Source organism: Bufo gargarizans, chromosome 1 (genome assembly GCF_014858855.1).
Source record: "Bufo gargarizans isolate SCDJY-AF-19 chromosome 1, ASM1485885v1, whole genome shotgun sequence".
NCBI classification, from domain to species: domain Eukaryota; kingdom Metazoa; phylum Chordata; class Amphibia; order Anura; family Bufonidae; genus Bufo; species Bufo gargarizans.
In genome coordinates, this window is record NC_058080.1 from 452,180,103 (window position 1) to 452,180,420 (window position 318).

Sequence of the window (318 nt, forward strand, 5' to 3'; positions counted from 1 at the left end):
GGCATTATAGGGGTTGTCTGGGGTCAGAGCTGAACACAGACATTTCCCTATCTTCAGCTCCTCGGATATGAACATAGTGCAGGTCAAATGCATTTTTAGGGGCTCTTCATAGGCATTTACCGGGCCTTTGCCCTCCGCTCGGCTCATATCAGGGGGAGCTGGAGGGGTGAAGATATGGAAATTTCTGGGTTCAGCTCTGAACCTGGACAACCCCTATAACACCCCCTATATGCATCATGTGACTGCAGCTAGCAGAGACTATGTTCTAACCTGATAAAACATGTTTGGTTCTAATGGTTTGAATAGTGCATGAGACAA